The 5612-nt window shown below is 44.1% G+C and overlaps 1 long non-coding RNA gene across 1 annotated transcript; it reads left to right on the forward strand.

Annotated features, from left to right (window-relative positions):
• Positions 1–1936: 1936 nt before the first annotated feature.
• LOC113880987 lies at positions 1937–5394 on the forward strand. The gene is made up of 2 exons (XR_003507900.1): positions 1937–2966; positions 4897–5394. It is a non-coding gene; the product is annotated as an uncharacterized LOC113880987 (long non-coding RNA).
• Positions 5395–5612: the final 218 nt, after the last annotated feature.

Below are 5612 nucleotides of genomic sequence, written 5' to 3' on the forward strand. Positions count from 1 at the left end.
ATATAGCTACTATTTATTGAGCAGTGTTCATTGGCTATGTGTCAGGCACCGCACAAAATGGTTTATACACTTCTCAGCTCATCACAGGTTTGAGGCAGATATTATTTTAAATAAGAAAATTGAGGACCAAAGCACTTCTTTTGCCCAAGACCATACAGCTGGCAAGTGGCAAGCCAAGAGCCAAGCCGAGGGAGGTCACCTGGGTGAGTCCCTGTGTGTAGTCGGCTCTTTGGCACTACTTGGTACAACCTTGAACCAGGAGAACCGGAGCTTGAAAGTTATCATCAGCTGAGGCTTCAGTATTCAGGAAAATGATGCTAGCCAGGCATCCTCTTAGTATTCTGTGTTCACAGCCCAATAACTGAGTACAGCAGGCCCTCCGAGTTGTTCAAGGGCAGAATGTTTTCCCCTCTTCCCTTCCCTGAATGATCTGAATAGTTACCTCACTGAATCTTGACCACCGGCTGAATCTTCACTTCCTGTGGACCAATCCAACATGGGCTAAGTGTTCCTGAGACATTAGGGTGAAGAATCCTTGAACTAGACTCTCTCGTATTCCCTGTCACCTACCAGAGAATTCTTCTTTTTTTTTTTTCCGTTTAAGTCATGGCATTAACATTCACTCCCAACAGTGAATGTTAATGCCTCTATAACATTCTTCGTATGCTTAAAACCAGTATAAGTGTTGTCTATAATAATGATAGGAAGACTGGAATAATAAACTCTTTCTTCTTCTTTAGAAAAAGTAGTAAAGAGGGAGAAAAGAGATTTCTGCTTTAATCAGATGGGTTCTGGGTACTTTGATAGAGTGCTTAGCAGGATGAAAGTTACGAAAGTGGAACATGACAGTTTGGGTAAGAAGGTACACGAGGCAAGGTCTCTGCAGCTGGCAATGCAGAGGAATCATCTCAGGCACCCAGGCGTTGCTCACATCAGCTGCTGAATAATTGCCCTTAAAAAATAACAACTGAATGCCTTTACAAAGAAGATTGTGGAATCTGTTCTGGCTCTTTTTAAATAAAGGATGTTCGCTTATCTCCAGAATTGTTTCACTGGCTCTTCTGGAAGTGGGCCTATGATTTAGTGACCTCGTAAATTCCTCGGCAGCCCCTGGCTTCCGTAATTCTGTTTCCTCCGTGGCGGGTGAAAAGCAACTCGAGCAAACCTCTTTGCCTTCTTTCTACTTTTCTACACTGTCATCCTTCTCAGCTTTAGAGTGTATTGGTTCCCATGGAAACAGCAATGTCCTTGCTGTGGACAGAACTTAATCACAGCCGAAAGGGTGAAATAAAATACGTTTTTATCTTGGATTGAAATTTGTATCATGATTCATGAAATGGAAGAAAGAAAGGAAAAGAAGAAAAGCAGGAGGATAAGAAGGATAGAGGAGTGGGGAGGAAGGAGGGAAGGGCCGGGAATTGAAAGTGATTCCCCTTGCGTCTGCCTGAAGAAAACTGTTGAAGGGGAGGCTGGTGGCTGAAAAGCACTATGTCCCTCACTGCACGCCAAACGGGGTCTGTCCCAGTTCTCCCAGAGGCTCCGTGGAATCAGCTGTGATTAGCCCTGCAGGCTACTGGCCTGATATGAATTGAGAAGCACCTGCCCCAGGGTATCTTCCCTCATCCCAGGTCACCATGAGAAGGCAAGTTGCTTAGGACACAGTTCCCACTAAATGAGGTAACAGCTGAAGCCATGGTCGAGTCATAATTTTTAGAGGGTATTTTACTAGCTCTTTCAAGTCCTAGCAATTTGCTCACAGTCAGGTGCTCTGGCACTTCGTAAACCTTTTAATAAAGTTACAAATCTCCAGAGAGACTCCCATCTCCTTTTCCAAGTCCCCCACCAGGCCCCTGACCTTATCAGCCACTTCCCGCCATCCTAGCACCTACCCTACATCTGCATAGAAGCGGATGCAGGTTTGTGGAGTTTGAGGCTTATGGGACTTTGCATCTTCTTGAAGAAAAATGATGCAAATTATAAATATGAAGCCAGGTACAAGGTCTTGAAAGAGGTCCATGCAAATGAAGGGCTTAAACTTTACTAGCTTCCTGGGAATTCACTTCGGCATTATCTAATTTAATCTCAAAACAGCACCATGGGGTATAAAATTACCTCTATTAACAAATGAGAAAACAGTCTGTATAAGAGTCATCAAAATTTACTACAAATTTATGAAAAGTTCTAAACCCATGGATTCAACTGTGACTTTTGGGGATTGATAAACAGGACTGGATATCAGGGAATGTCTCTATGACTGAATTCTTGTTTGTTTGGTTGGATATTTTTTTGCAGAAGTATCGGTCGTAACACGCAGAATCCATCCCATTTTTCCAAAATGTGACTTTCATTTCCCCTCCAAATTCAAGCCAGCTGACGGAATTGGATTTCAGCTGTGGTTGAAGTGCTGGAGATGATATCATGTAACCCACTTGCAAATAATTGCTTGGCTTCCTGCAATGCATTGTGTCTACTTGCCACAGAGCAGAGATGGAAACTCAGACTATCAATTGGATGGCTGGTTAATATACACAAGCAATGTGCGTCTGGTATTCCAGGACTGGAAATCTGGACCAGCCTGCAAAGCAACTGGGCAGGGCAGTTTCTGGAGTCTTCCTTGTTGCATTCAGTTGTATGGATCCTCTCACATTAACAATGGAAACAGCCTTCCTTTACTCATATCAGCAATATTAACCAGTCTTCCATTTACGTCTAACCAGTAAATTTAAAATAGATATGTGCACAAGGATCGTTACATGCAAAGTTCCTGTCTAGCTTCCCTGGCTGTGTCTTCAAAATGGCCAAAAAGTTAATACTCTTTCGTCTCATCCTCCCCAGAAAACCATAGTGAGCACATTGGAGAAGGGCTACTTGACAATGGGTCTTCCAGCAGGCCAGCTACTATCCAACATGAGAACCAGCAGGATCCATCCTGGACAAAGTCACAGAGTGCAGGGTGGGAAGAGGAGGTGCGTATCCCAAGGAGGGAGGAGGGCTGTGAGGGATAGCAGGGACCCCCACCCAGAATCCAGATTCACAAATGTAGGATGTGTTTGCATCTGAGGCACAAAATCTCCAACCCAAATTTTCCCTAAGGACTTTTGTAGACAAAGCACTTTTTCTCAAGTCCCATAATAATAGCATAAGTTTGTTAAGAGATTGCTAAGTATTTTTATATCTATGATCAAATTTAATCTGTCATCTAATTTACCCTTACAACCCCATGAGGAAGGAACAATGGTAAGCAACCCTTTTTACAGATGAAAGAATTGAGGTTCCATGAGAGTAAGTAATTCTCAACGTCACCAAGCTAGTCAGTGGTGGAGTCAAGGTCCAAATCTAGTTTCATTTGACTCCAGAATCGTACTCCAAATCTTGATGACGTTTGTGGGGAGCTTACCATGTGCGAATATCCATACTAGCAATTTACAGAGTCTCTTATTTGCTCTCCACACTGACCTCTAAGGTATTTTATTCCTTTCTTCAATGACTCTATAGTTTAAGCTGGGGAAGAGAGTGAGGTAAATGAGAGTAAAATATTATTTCTGAAAAGGGAAAGGGAAGTCGTTCAATCATGTCTGACTCTCTGCAACCCCACAGGCTGTAGCCAACCAGGCTCCTCTGTCCATGGAATTTTCCAGGCAAGAGTACTGGAATGGGTTGCCATTTCCTTCTCCAGTTATTTCTGGTACAAATCAGAGTAACATAAGTGCAAAAGAAAGATGAAGAGTTCACCAAGTGAATCACTCTTGGATGGACTTTATAAGGATAGTTTGGATTGTCAACCCATTGAATTGGAGAAACAAGAAATACTTCATGGGAGGACATGTGGGAACAAAGGCAGGGGCACATGTGAGAAATAATGTGTCTAATTCTTGTGGCTTGACAGAAGCATAGGATGTGGATAAGGGATATTTGGCTGAGGAGTTGGATTGGCATTTACCATCAACTGGAAAAATTCTCAATTAATCTGGTAGACCATGGGAGAAAGATGGTCAGGTCCAAGCTAAACTTTTAAAAGAGAAAATGTCAGAGCATTTGTAGACCAGACCAGTACAATAGTTTGAACAAGAGGTAGCAAAGGTCTGAATTTGGGTGGGAACAGGGAGGTTGAAGGGGAGGATCATTCAAGAAACACGTCTGAAATGCTGGATCTCGTGTTCCCACCTGCGGGGACAAGACTTACACCAGAACTCTATTCACTCTGCCCAGGGGCTTTAATTAGACCAGGATCCCCACAAGGAGTCAGAGGGTGTCTCTGGGGAGGAATGTTTCTTTGGAAGATGTTGAGTCCCTGGAGAGGCTGCAGCCCTCCCCACGATGGGGCGGGGGGGTGGGGGGTGGGGGTGGGTACATTTGCAGTATTGACTGTTCACAGTTTTCCCCACATCTGTGAGCTCAGGCTCTCAAGGGGCAAGGGAGAGAATGAGAGCAAAGAGCTTAAGAAACGGTTTGTGGGTCTGGCAGGAACATTGGCTGTCATTGGACACAAAATCTATATTTTGTAAGCATAATTGTTTTACAGCTTTCTCTGCTTTCTTTGTTGTTTTCCCTTTCATTCTCCCTTTGTGTTTTCTGTAGTGGTGCTATTTCAAATGAAGTTCCTTCTGAAAATTACTGCCTGTCTCAGCTGTGCTGAAATGAATGAGAAAAAGGCTTCTTTTCCACTTGAATCTGAATGTTAAAGGTGCAGAAGCAGAGAGGCTGGGGTTGGGGGTGGGGAGATGATGGGAAACCTAGGGAGCATTTAGGGATGGAGTAGAATGGGCTTGAGCAGATGTTCCTCTGGCCGAGTCTCCTTCCAGTCTCTTCTCCTGGTGTGTTTGGATTTTGCTTGATTCCCAGAGAGGGTCCCCTTACTTCTGGATACACCACTGTCCTTTGCTGGTTCCTTTGCAGAAGGACCAAGATTGAAGTGACCCTGAAGGACAAGAACAGTATGATTCCTGTGTCTTCCAGCGTGGCCCAGTCCATCATCCATGGAGCTGGAGTGATCAGTCTAAAAAGCAAACATTATCCATCATCCCAGTATCAAATCTCTCCATGCTAACCAACTTGATCTGATTCCCATTTACCTTCTGGGCTCATTTGTCCTATGTTTTAATCTTCTAGCAATGCTGAACTGCTTATATTTTATCTTTCTTCCTCTTGGACTCCTTAATCTTAAAAGATGAGAACAGGTTTGTCATTCTAGAGGGTAGGGGGACTCCAGTCTAGAAATGCCACAATGTGCCTGTGTGTACATGTGTGTGTACATGTGTGCATGTGTACATGTGTACATGTGTACCTGTGTTTTGGAGGTCCAGGAGGAGGGACTCTCCCTCTGAGTCTGCCCCGTGTCTATCCACACATACTGTACTCTTTTTCCTCTTAATAAACACTTGACTTACTTCACTACTTACTGTCTTTGTGGAAATTCTTTTCTGCCAGGGCCCTTGTCATTGACCACTGGTCTAGCGGCTAGGGTTTGGTGCTTTTGCCACCATGACCCAGCCTCAGTCTCTGGCTGGGAACCCAAGCCCCACTCCAAGCGATTGAAGGCTGAGGGCACCCAAGATCAGCCTCTCCTGAATTAATTCTAGCTGGCTCAAAAGCCCAAATTCTGGGCTCCCATA

Source organism: Bos indicus x Bos taurus, chromosome 2 (genome assembly GCF_003369695.1).
Source record: "Bos indicus x Bos taurus breed Angus x Brahman F1 hybrid chromosome 2, Bos_hybrid_MaternalHap_v2.0, whole genome shotgun sequence".
Lineage (NCBI taxonomy): Eukaryota > Metazoa > Chordata > Mammalia > Artiodactyla > Bovidae > Bos > Bos indicus x Bos taurus.